Below are 12824 nucleotides of genomic sequence, written 5' to 3'. Positions count from 1 at the left end.
CACCTGGCAAAATTTATCTCAGACGTGATAACGCGCGTTTTTATCGCACCTCTAATTAACTCTACAGCTGTCCTCGATTATTTTTTATTTTATGTACCTACATGTTTTTTCGCGGTTGTAAAATGCAAATAACTTTTGGGGTATGATAAGGTTTTACAATGATTTTAATTTTGAGAAAATTTGGAACGTTTTTGTCCATGTTTATAAACGTGTTCTGAAATGATTTGATTTACTTCATTTTACATGGATAGAAATAATGGGCTGTGATACCATTATAGCAAAAGTTTTACTAAAAGATCTCTCCATTTTTTATTTTAATTTTAAATATTTTATACTTTTTCTTTCTATTCTCTCTCTTTTAGAAGGAATCTGCAAATTTATATTTAATATGAACGTCTGCAAAATGTAATACCGTCCCAATCTTCCAGATATTCTTAAAATGTCTTTTATTTTAGAACACTTTATATATGTTGGTGCTTTAATTCTGTATAAATGCATAAAATTTAAATTCTGCAAACGCAAGATATCTTTATGTTTTCACCCCGAAGAAAAATATAGTGAAGCAACTTTGGTACATGACGTAAATGTAAAAAAAGCATCTATTTCTTTGAAAGAACCAGTTTCTTTCTGATAAATTCATGAGTATGTACATAAAAAAAAATCGATGAAATCATGGAAGTTCTTCGGACAACTTCGAACGATACCGCGCTCAAGGGGGCTCGATACAATGTATCGCGTACAATTTACCGCCTGCTTGAACTTTATGAAACTTGCCGCCGCAAGGAGGTAACCCTGGTAGTGCCGGACGAGTTTCGAACTAGTTAACATTTCAACTGTACAATATTCCATCTTTTGCGACGCGACAACGCGTCGTTGACGGCGGTTCGCCGCACAGCGGCTCGAAAAATATACGCGGACTTGCGCGAGGAGTAAGTAATAAAACGCGTGAACGCCCGCGAACAGTTTCCCGCTGTCGTCACCGCTCACTGAAACCAATAAGCGAGCCCGAACTCTTCATTAAAAGTCTACAAAGCCCGGCGAAGCGCGACGTCAGTCCGCCGACGTTAAAGTCGCGAGAGAGTTACTCTCTCCTTCTCATTCTGTCCACCATCCCCTTCACCCAGATACCCCAACCTTGCTCTCTCTCTCTCTCTCTCTCTCTCTCACATTTTTCCTCCCACCCTCTCTTCCGGTATAAACCTAGAATCGGGATATTAAAAGTTATTCCGAGCACCGAATAAAATATCCGAACTTTTCACCGGCGAACTTTCACCGACGGCGATGGTCCTCCATTATACCACTGTGCTTGCGCGAGGACGAACGATAGTTCAAGAATGGGAGAGTTTTTCGTGGGACGAGGTGGCTGAAAATGGCTGGAACGGCGACTCTCACGGAGGGGGGTAGACTTCTTCATAAGCCTTAAATGAATCTTCTGCTTTCGGGCTTCTGGTCGCCTCGCTTACTTTACGCCGTCGTATATTCTTCCAGTTGGGTCTTATCGCGCGACGTAACTGGGATTACTTTCGCGGAAAAATTTCTTGGAACTTTGCGTCGGTAGGAGGATGTGACTGCAGGATGTGACTGCACTCCGCTCCGGCATAATTCTACCACTGTGACTCGCACTGTCGGCACGTGCTGCGCGCAAACGTTATTGGACCAGGGAAACGTGTAATCCACCAATAAATGGTTATTGTTTTAAAGCCACGTTAGTTTATTATTATTGTTATCGTAATGTTAACTACGCGTTTATTTTTCACTAAAAATTGTAGACATCGCGTATTTTTTCGCAGCCAGCCGTATCACAAAATGTGCGATTAAGTTAAAACCGTGGAAAGTTATCAATTTTAGAGTTCAATTGATGGCGTGATTGATGTTGGTGCATGGACGAATATGCCACGTGCAATATTAGACCATATATACATAGTGGTTCATGGATGAGTGCTTCACGTGCAATATTGGACCCTACATACACAGTGGTATCGTCTAATATCGTACACCGAGCATTCACCCATGCACCAATTTCACTAAACACTAATAGCCATGTAGCAGCATATGTAGCAAAATAGAAAATAATTTACATCTCGATGTTTGCATTAATGCGTGATATATTTCCTTTATTGATTTATCTCTTTGATTATCTCGTTGTATTGGCCTCTTTAATCACATCTACAGTACACACTCATAACTTTCATATGTATTATGATTTGTGTATTAGCTATATAAGGCATACATTGTGCAGGAATTGTTATAAAATCCTATTTTTTCTTAAATTTTATTTTGAATTTTAATTTTGTAGACTCTAAAGATTTATAATTAGGACATAATATGCGAACTCTAGAGATTTATAATATTAGGTGTTGGAATTAATTCGTAGCGTTTTTTAATGAAAGAATGTTATTTATTTCACATGAGCATTAAAAAATACATTAATGAAAGTACTTCCCATCACTTGTAAAACGCTACGAATTAATTCCAACACCTAATAAGTTCTAATCTAATGAATTAAACTCCTACGTTAATCTTGTAAATGACAGTTATTGGAAAATTTCCTATTTTTAAGTTCAAAAGAAGTTTTCTAAATAGAAGCTGTAGATTGAGTAATATATAAAAGAGGTCTATTTGATTGTTCAAATATCAAAACAAGTTTATGAGGTTTTAATTAAAATTGAAAAAGAAGTAACACTAAAATTTCGGCTTGGGTTGGCTAGTGTAGATATAATGGTCCCTCTTAATATCTCAGCTCGATGCTTATATGTTAATACATAATCAACATTTATTATAACGTATTTTTACTTTCAAACATTTTGAAATGTTTTTAAGATACATTTTAATTACGTATATTTCCTCATTTTTCTTAAACTTGAACGTATTATCACATGAATATATATGTTTGAATGTTCTTTGTTTAACATTTTATTTGACTGTACAACATTTCGAGTTATGCAAAGTAAAACAGTAGTAAGATATTTTGCTAATGTGACCCTCTAAACATACTGATTACTGATGGTCTCTTTTTCGAAGTTTTCATCAAAATAATTATTCCGTAAATTAATTGTAACTCTACTGTTAATATATAATTTATATTACATGTATATAGAGTTTAGTACTGAGCAGTCTATAGAAAGAAGTTATGTATACATATATACATCTGCATAATTTGAGTACATATACTCTACTATATTTTATTTTTTTATTAATTTTATAATTCCTGTTTTTTTTTAAACAAAACCAATTTTTTTAAATCTATTTTTGTGAAAGATCACTCCTATATAAGTTACCACTCCTATTTTTCTTCGAGTAATTATGCAATGTCGTCACATTTTTTTAAATGAAGAACAATTGAAATGAAGAATTTCAAAACGCATTTTGTTCAAAATTTCATTTTTTTAATTAGAAGTGACGTAGTGTTCAGTGTTGAAAAACTCATATTATAAGCTATTTTGAGATGTTCAGAAAGCATTTTTTTCATCATTAATTTATATGCTGAAAAAACATAGGCATTCTAAAGTGCATTATGTGTTTTAACTAGAGACAAACAAAATGCATTTGTTTAACATTTTTAGCAATTGTTTAGTAATTTTGTTTAATATTTCACATTGTACTGATTGACATATTGTTTTCTGTAAAGTGCGTAATTTTCTTGTGTGTGAAATTTCTTTCTTTCTCGTTTTCTAAAAATTACAAATTTTGGACAAAATGCATTTTGAAAGTCTGCTCCTCAAATAGCGTCCTAAGTAATAAATATTTCGTATTTGAGTCTAGAATCGATTGAATAATGTAATTGTTAAGTTTTAAATTCAAATATTGATTATTAACCAAATTATTGTACAAAAAGTAAATGAAGTACCATTTTCTCCTCTAATAATTTTACATTAATTAAGATTTGTTTAACATTTATTTAATTTAAACTTTAATGAAGTATATAGTTTATTACCTATCTAAAAAGTTTACTTAAAAAATATATGTGTATCCATAAATAATTACATATATTTTGTGAAATATTTCTCGTCTTGTGACCAACCAGTTAATTTCTCGAAACAATTCACAGCATGATATATCATTTTGAGATATATCTACAGAGTGCGACGCGTTCGCTTGCACTCGACGCATACCGAGCGAAATCAGTTGAATTCGCCATCGGAAGTCGCTAACTTTATTACTCTCCAGACAAAGGAAGATGGAACGGGTAGGAATGGATAAGTCACCGGTAAGGAAAAATGGAGGAAAGAGAAAGATCGATTCAAGCAAGGCACGAACTAAGTCGAGGTAGGAATCCTTCAAGAGGCGTTGATTGAAAAAAATCACTTTGAGGAAAGTTTGAATTTGCTTGAGTATCCCCGAAAGCCCCTCGCGGTCGGATTCAGTCGGATTGAAGAGAAGTAGAGTAAACGAAAGAGAAAGACAGAAGGGAAGGAGAGAGAAAGAGAGAGAAAGGGCACCGGATGGTAGCAGGTAGAAGTGAATATTATGCATAATTTTGCATCTTTACCACGCTCTATTTTCACTGCTCGTACGTTGACTCGCAGAAGGAAGTGTTTCTCTGTGCTGCATAGGAATCGTCGCTTTGTCATCGAATTAGAAATTGAACAGTTAATTTATGTATCGTGGTAAAGTTACTCATTAAATAACATGTGCAGCAACGCACAATTAAAGTTTCTCTCTTATGATACAAGAAATACTTTACAATTAAGCTATTCAAATTATCTTTTAATAAACATGATAATTTTTTATATGATTAAATATTCTTTATCTTGCTTATTATATAAAAGATATATGTATAGTTATATATGTTTTAACTCTTAATACATGATGATTTTCCTGTCCTTACTACACATATTTGTGTTCATTTTTATCAGGAAACACGGTAGTGTCTCGGCGCTAAGTCAAGCGCAACGACACTACCGTTCCTTTATATGTCACTTTATCGGTAAAAACTACTAATAGCAAATCCGATTTGACGCATTCAATGCGCACTGATGCATAACAAAGTCACACAAATGGAACACGTAAAAATGTGTGTTTAATATAAACATAAAAAACGGTTAAACCGTGAAATCCTTAATACATTTTATTGTGCTGTTAAGTAAAATATGTTTTATAATTTGAGATATTTGCGCATTTTATTTTTACACTTAGATAAATCAATATATAATGGTTTTAATATGCATCAGTACGCACTGATACGTCCAATTGAATTCACTGTAAGTGAATCTTACATCTTTAGAAAGTATTTTTATAAGATTGTGTATAAGAAAATTGGATATAAATGTTATAACTAATTATTTGATGCTTCTAGTATTTAAAAAAAGAAATATTTAGAATACGAATCGTGATCTAATTATTTATGTATTAAGAAATATATTAAATCTTATAGATCTTGTAAGAATTGAAAATCCATCTTTCTTAATATAATAAATAATTAAGAATTTTGTACGGTAATACTCAATCTGTTGTAATATCACGAAATAACAGATATATATTGTATACCATAAATTATAGAAGTTTATTAATGAAATTTAATAAAGGAATTTATTATTTTTTAACTGATTCTATATAATAAACAGTGCATTAAATAGTTATCTCTTCATTTATATTTCTTTATCAAGTAATATATACAATACGATAATCCATTTTACTGTAATTTATAAATTTTTTTCTTTCTCTTCTCTTAATCTCCATTTTGTGCAATGAACTGTAAATAAGAAGAGCAAGATAATCTCATTATACGAAAATTTCTCCAACCTAACGAGTTTTTTTACATTTAATCATCATTCTCTGAATTCTCAGGTTCTTGATAAACTTAGATTCGTGATAAATTATCGATATGATAAAATGAAGTACGGAAAGAACTATCAATTCACTATTTCTCCACTATTAATGCGAAATTATTAAAAGCTTTTATAAACAGCTTGTATCAATTCTAGTTACAAATACTATTCGCGGAACATATAGTATAATTCAATTTTGCTGTCTCGTGACGTGTCATAAAAAACAAAAAAAAGACATTTAATTTTCGCTTCACGTATGCTCCAAACTTTAATCACATAAAAATCCCGGATTTATCTTTGGAAAAACATCTGAATAAAGAAATTTATGGCTCCAGATAAAGAATCGGGGGTGAATTTTAACCATCAACGTTTTGAACTACTATAAAATCGCATAATTGTCGATAACATACGCGGATTCGCCCCCAAGTTATTCAAACGGCGCTTCCAATCACACGCCTGACTGCATTTCTCTCAGCTTTTTCTGTCTTAGCATCTCTCTCCATTCCCGTCCATCCCCGTCGCAACGTCGACAAATCCGCGGGGGACTCTCTGGGATTTGGGCTTTGCGGATTTGCGGCGCGCCACATCGAAGTGGAACACGCTTCTGTGAGGCACGGCATATGGAGTAGTCGAAGCCCACGTCGGATCAGGCAGATTCGTTACTTCACTTTTTCTCGCCACGCCCGATTCTCAACAACGAATTCGAATGAAATCGCTGGAAGAGTTTTCTTTGATCGTGTCGGGTCTTGTCCCCATTGGATCGTATATTTCCAAAGTGGAGGTAAAACTTTTTGCCGACCGAAGTTTCTTTAATTTAAAACACGGTTATCGATCGGCGCGCCGTTAAAATTACGCGTATTAAAATATTCCCGATCACTCGGTCCCCGGACGAAAGAAATTGCAGTCGACGAATCAATCGCGCCTGATAAAGAGAATTTCCGAGCCAGTCAATGCGTTCGGATAATTAATCGCAGGCGATTTTATCGAAAGGCGAAACTCTCTAACGGCTTTCATTTTTACAGCGTAAAGAAGGGTACCGATGAATAAATTGTAGATATTGGAGAAAGTGAAAATGAAACGACTTGATTGAAATTCACAATTTATTTAGTTTTGTAATATATTCTCTTTACAATATCGTTTCCTTACTTCAAAAATGACACAACTAAAAAATTAAATTTTTCAAAAAAAAAAAAAGAAAATATATTTTTCAATTCAACAGAAAATTATTGACTAATCAAATAATATTGAACTCAATATATTCTTAGAAATATAATAAAAAATCTTTGTTATTTTTGTTTTACAACTCTAAAAAAAGATATCTTTTTTGAATTGCGACGATTTTGATATCCTACAAAATTATAACATTATATTTATTTATTTTGATCAACTAAAATAATTAAATTCAAAATAAAACAATTTCTTCTCTAACTTTAATTACCAAAAGTTTCTTAACTCTCAATGTTTTTTGTGAAAGATTTTTCTTTTTATTTGAAAAAATGATTCAAAATGTGTCACTGTTGTAAAAAATAATATGATCCTTTGAAAATCTCGAGAACGTCACAAATGTTATTTGACGGACGGACTGCGGAATTAAGTTTATTTTTAACGATTTTATTAATAAAGTAATCTTTACCTAATTTATTATAATAACTCTAAAAACATTTTGAATTGTATTATTTTTTAAATGATGGAATAATATATTGTTCAATTTAATAATTTATTTGTTATTATTTAACAAATTATTTGAAGATAAATATACATACATAATTTGTATTTATATAAAATTTATGTAAAAATATAAAATTTATCAACTTCATATATCTTCAATGTACCATACGTGTCTCCAAATGAGACTAACACGCGCAAATTGCACCTCTGCGAGGTCGCAGGAATTTCACGCGCAAACTGTAAAAATAAATTGGTAGTAGAGAATGTGCTATGTTTTCCGGTTTTTTTCTCTGCTGTGGCAGTACCAGTTTATTTCGCTTCGATCGAATTCCGCGATGCTACAGATACTCAGACAGCGGCATTCGCGTTTTCGACCAAGGATTGCACCCCAAAATGCCGATACAATTTTTTTTTCAAACAGACAGTGGGAGGAATTTCGAGCTTTCCAACATTTTTGCTGACGAGGGTTTAATTTTGGGATTTAATAGCGAGAAGCAGTCGCACAATGGCGCGCGGCGATTTTTTCTCGCTAGTCATTCTTGAAATAATTTCCGCGTGACTGTTACACACATCAGTTCGCACGCGGACAAACACATTTACCCAAATACATCGTACGTGAATTTGGCGTAAATAAGCGGGAAATGGAGTGCTTAAATGCGCGTGGCTATGTTATGCAAGAGGCAGCACCGCGGTATTGAAATGTTTCCGCTGGCGGAAATTTGTTTTCCCGAATCTGACCGGAGTTTTGACAAAAAAATTTCGATGTCTATTCGTATATCGGCACGTGCGTGGTATGTTTCTCTTCATTCGAGATAAACGCTGAATGTATACACCATTTATTCCAATAGCCTATATCGACATTCGTTAAACATGTTCATCGTAATCGGGCAGTTAAATGCAACGTTGAACAATTGAAACCATCATATTTTTTGTGGCACGATATGTTTTAATATTTTATTATCCATGATGAATTAAAAGGAGATATCACTTTTTTTATACTAATATTACAGAATATATAATATTATAATATTACAATATTACAATGTTACAATATTACAATATTATAATACTGTATTACAGAAAGAAAAAGATTTTTCTGTAAAAAGTTTATTATATTAGGTGTTGGAATTAATTCGTAGCGTTTTTTAATGAAAGAATGTTATTTATTTCACATGAGCATTAAAAAATACATTAATGAAAGTACTTCCCATCACTTGTAAAACGCTACGAATTAATTCCAACACCTAATACATTTTGTTAAACACATAAACACATAAATTATTATATATTATACTATATTAAACTATTTAAAATTAAATAACTGAAAATTATTGCAAAATTTATTAATACTCACATGTGAATTCTTATAATTAAAATTAAAATTAAATTAAATTAAATTAAATATTAATATCAATAATATAATAAAATCGTAATCTTATAATTTAACCTTCATAAAAAGAATTCGTAGTATGCTATAATCTACTTGGAAAATCTATAACCTATATTCTCTTTGTGTAAAGACTATATATATGTGTAAAGACTTTAAACTTTATAATAATACTTTTAAAGAATCGACCATTGATCATTTTTGATTACGCGATACATGGTTTAACACGGTAAGCATTTTCTTTTAATTAAACACAGAAGCGTTTTGCAAACGAAAGTTGATTACATTGTCTCGATGCACGCGCCGATTGGTCACGAAGACACGATCTCGGTCATGAATAATGCAAATCGTTCGGTAGAATGGTTTTAATGAAACAGCTTTTAATTTGTCCCTAGTAAGGTGTTAGTCGTTAATAAGGCAAATTAGAATTTCCTCTCTAATTATAAATACTTGATGCAAACTCATGTCTGCATGCGTTTTAATCTATCTGGACGTACAAAATGATTAAAGAAAGCAATTTAATTACTTCGAAATTTATTTCAACGTTACGGAAACTAGATGTTGTAGTTTATATACGTAACATAAAGTATGAAAATGCCTCTACATCCTGGGTGTCTAATTACATATTAATTTTACGCGTCTTGGTGAAGTAATTTCATTTATCGACGCTACTCTGTCAAGCCGTGTTATAATTCTTTCAGCCCTTCGGGCGACCTTCCTTACCCCGTCATGTCGGAATGTTGCATAGTCTGCACGTCTTGCAGATCTACCGGGGAGCTTTACATATTTTAACGAAATGTCTTCCGCCATACGGCAACGCCATATGGCTCATGTATTTAATTATTTATTATCCGAGAGTACTTTTGCCTTTGAAGTTCCTCGAGGTAGAATGCCGGTGGCATCGGAGGATGGAAATACTTTCGTATGCCTTATATTTTGCGGAGGCATATACACGCTATACTAAAATATATAATGAGAATAAGACAAAATAACGGAAGAGCTTCTCGAAAAAATGAATAATACTCGGGTCAAATTTACAAAACTATATTATTCCTATAATAATGCATATTGTCTACTAATTATGCACAATATATCGGTATTTGATGCATCCAGAAGTTACTGCCGGATATATTCGAAGTGCACCGCGCAAAATAATAATTACCCTCGTCGAATCAATATTTATTATTTGCATGCACATGTGCATCGATATGTGCCGTCGAAAAACCAGTTCCATACATTTTGGTTTATAATGAAATAAAGACAGCTACGCGTTTGCTATCGTTTTTCAATTACAAATTCCGTGCACGGTGCTAGCGAATTCAGCGTTACGAGTAAAATAAAACCATATAATTGAAATATTGATTTTCATGCTGAGTTCGTGAGCTCAACTGGTTATTAATGTTTACGCGCTTACGTGAGATAAAGCTGATCGTTCGGTATCGAAATATTTGGGAGTAACATTTTGTCTGCCTATTGTGTAGAAGAATGATCTTTGCTATTACATTTTAGCATTTATTATTGATATACCATTTTATTTTCTGGAAAAGTCGACATTATTGTCCTGACTTTGTTATGTAGTTATTTGTCAGTTCGTAACACATTTGAATTATTATGTAATTAATTTTTACATTTAATTAGAACATTTCTTTGTGCTCGTGCCTTCTAACTTCATGAATAAAAGAGTTATATTAACGTAATTAGATTCACTGATATTTTTTTAAATTATATTAATTATATAATTTTTCCTCGCTCGTAGTAGTTGTCGTACTAACATCACATAAAAAAACATTTATGGATTAAAGAGATAATAAATGAAAAAATATAACAAAGGTGAAGCTTAAAAATTACCGACTATGATCTTGATTTATGTGATAAATCCTACGATAAATATTTTTCTTTTATCGACAATATCGCGGTTGAAAGTTTTAATTCGGACTCGCCGATCTGTGAAAGCGTGCTCTTGTTTTCGACGTCACGATTTTACACCTTGCGCGAGAATTTCCTGAAAAACAATCGGCACGGATTTTGGATGACGACTGCATGAAAATCTCACATTCAGCTCTCTGGCTTTCAAATAGGCTAGCATTTCATCGTGGATGTAGAATGAGTCATGGGATCGGGGGTGAGTCGTAATTCCGTTTGCATTTGGGGGCTCGTTCGGGAATAAAAACAATAAAAAAAAGTCCCTATAAACATGGCCCGGGAAATGCACAGCTCTGTAGGGAGTACTAGGAAAGGACGAGCGAGGACAAGAGGGATGGCAGATAAAAAATTATTCTCGTCCTTTTTGACATCGTGCACAATTCTCTAGAAAAAAATCCAAACTATTATGGGAGATACGTATGCCCTTTAATGCTTTACAGTTCGAAGTGGCTTAACATACTTTTTCGTGATGCATTTTTATCCAGATTCATAGGAATTACGGTCATAAATAATGGCCATACATCGTGTAAAAAATAATAATTTAATATGACGAGAAGCGGAACAATATTTACATTTATTAACATTATTGCATGCATGTTGTTATCCATCTTATAAGTACAAGTTTTATTTAATTTTAATAAATTTAATCATTTATTTAATCAGATAAATACATTTATTTTATTTCAATATATATTTATTATAATTAAAACAGAACTTTATATGTATACATAATTATCAGTACTTACAAACTTAAATGATTTCGAAAAAATATTTACACGCTATGAAAATAATATTTTTAATAATATTCTCCATCAGTTTGATAGTATTATTATATCAGGGATTAACGCTAACCGAATGTTATGACAAATCTTGTAATCAGTGTTTCTTGCGAAGTGCATAACCGCGCTTCTACGATCGGTATCTCAGAAATCCCATAGCTCGCGGCGGCGATTGTACGTCACGAACCGCAGGGAGCTGTCCGTGGGAGATCGGTTGATTCCCCGGGAGGCCGCCAGCCCCTGGTTAGGTATCCCTTCTCCGGAATAGCTCGTCCCCGTACCACCGTTCGCTTCCGAGTTCAGCTTTGACTCTCTACTCTCGGCGGAGGTTCTTCTTCCGCCCTCTGCATTCGGCCAAGAGCCATTTCCATCCTGCAAAAGCGCCCGCGCCATGCACGCCACTCGCTCGGAATTTACAGTCCTGCAGATTGTGGGGAAAACAAACGGTACCTCTCTCGGTACTTCTCGCTTACAAGGCGAACCGTTTCCGTGAAGACCGCGCATGGAAGTGCTCCGGTGCGATGTACAGTCGAGAGACCTTGAAGAGACACGGAGAAAGAAATGCAATCGAGATGCTACGAGTCTATAAAATTCGAAGATCGAGCTGACGTTTCTCTCGATTCGACTGCTTCGACGACTTCGTGTCATCGCTACATCTCGCAATGATGATGATACGATCCATGGTAAAAAAGTGGTGAAGTCAGTAAGCGACTGAGTTATCTTACAGTCCTGGGATTTGTCATGTTACTCGAAACGGTAGATCGTTTCCGTCCACCTCCCTCGTCAGGACGAAGAGAAAAATAGATCTTTCCCCTTTATTGGCGACTTCGTTTCGCTTTGCTTGATACGAAGAAACTGAGAGAGCGCGCACCGTCGGGCGGCCTTTGGGAAAAGAGCAATCTCGAGTGAAGTTGTAGAAGGGATTGGGAAAAGGAGCGAGGGCACGAAAAAGCTTCGCAAAATTTACAGAAGCTACCGGAGAGCAGCTTCGTTCTCGAGGAGAACGAATGAGCGAAGACAATTGTCAATTAAAAAGGGCGAGCTTTCGAAAGTATCGAGCGCACTTCCTATATAACGCATGATTCTTCTAGCTGTTTGCCAATAACGACATACCTACGGCAAAACGATTTGAGCAGGACAAACGGACGCTCCATTTTGTTACAGGAAGAGAGAAAGAAGAATTGTAGACAAACGAAAGATGAAACGCACCTCTCTTTCACCCTTTCCTTTTATTGTTGAATCTCTTATATTTACCGAATTTACGGCGCTGCAGATTGTAGGAAACAAACGGTCGCTCCG

The 12824-nt window shown here is 34.1% G+C and overlaps 1 protein-coding gene and 1 pseudogene across 5 annotated transcripts in view; one reads left to right on the top strand and one right to left on the bottom strand.

Moving 5' to 3' along the window:
- Positions 1 to 12824, top strand: part of LOC105150873 (uncharacterized) — a 157736-nt gene that overhangs the window by 67980 nt on the left and 76932 nt on the right. The window lies entirely within an intron of this gene.
- Positions 3404 to 3477, bottom strand: LOC147907544 (small nucleolar RNA SNORD36; annotated as a pseudogene).

This window comes from Acromyrmex echinatior, chromosome 13 (genome assembly GCF_024713525.1).
Source record: "Acromyrmex echinatior isolate Ae372 chromosome 13, ASM2471352v2, whole genome shotgun sequence".
Classification (NCBI taxonomy): Eukaryota; Metazoa; Arthropoda; class Insecta; order Hymenoptera; family Formicidae; genus Acromyrmex; species Acromyrmex echinatior.
The sequence above is the reverse complement of the archived record's forward strand: the minus strand, read 5'-3'. Positions and strand labels throughout refer to the sequence as shown.